Below are 575 nucleotides of genomic sequence, written 5' to 3' on the forward strand. Positions count from 1 at the left end.
CTCCGTGCCCTCTCTGGGCCTCGACCCCCCAGCTCGGCATGAGCCCTGGGCGGTGGGGGGAACACGTGGCTGTGGGGTCCTACGGTTCCGGGTGTGAATCCGGCTGTGGCCTGGCACGGGGTGTGGGGACTCTCAGGTGCGCTGAGGGGGTCACCTGTGGCTTCTGAGACTGGGATGCACCCCGTTTTCTCGGCAAGGCCTCCCCGCCTTGGGAAGCGTGTAGCGGTCGAGTGAAGACAAACGTTCTTACCGACATCATCAGAGTTCGCTTCTTCATGAAACCGCAGCTGTCATCGCAGACGGCGGGCGGGCAGGTGCCGTCACGTGCTCATCTGCTGGGCGCTGGCGCCCTCTGGTGGCCAGAGGAGCCGCTGCACCCCGCTGGCTGCCTAGCTCCGCTGCTCACACCCTTCATTTGGGGGGAGCCTGTGGGGCGCCCCTGCCCTGTTTGGGTGCCGGAGACAGAGCAAAGCCTAGTGGCCTGTGGGGAGGTCAGACCACGCGCACGGGAAGCAGAGCCCGTTGGAGCAGATGGGCGGGAAGGCGGGGGGCTAGGGGAGGGGGCCGGGGTGGCA

The 575-nt window shown here is 67.3% G+C and overlaps 1 protein-coding gene across 1 annotated transcript in view; it reads left to right on the forward strand.

Moving 5' to 3' along the window:
* Positions 1-575, forward strand: part of DAGLA (diacylglycerol lipase, alpha) — a 33883-nt gene that overhangs the window by 22650 nt on the left and 10658 nt on the right. The gene's annotated exons all lie outside the window — the stretch shown is intronic.

This window comes from Myotis davidii, unplaced genomic scaffold, assembly GCF_000327345.1.
Source record: "Myotis davidii unplaced genomic scaffold, ASM32734v1 scaffold826, whole genome shotgun sequence".
Classification (NCBI taxonomy): domain Eukaryota; kingdom Metazoa; phylum Chordata; class Mammalia; order Chiroptera; family Vespertilionidae; genus Myotis; species Myotis davidii.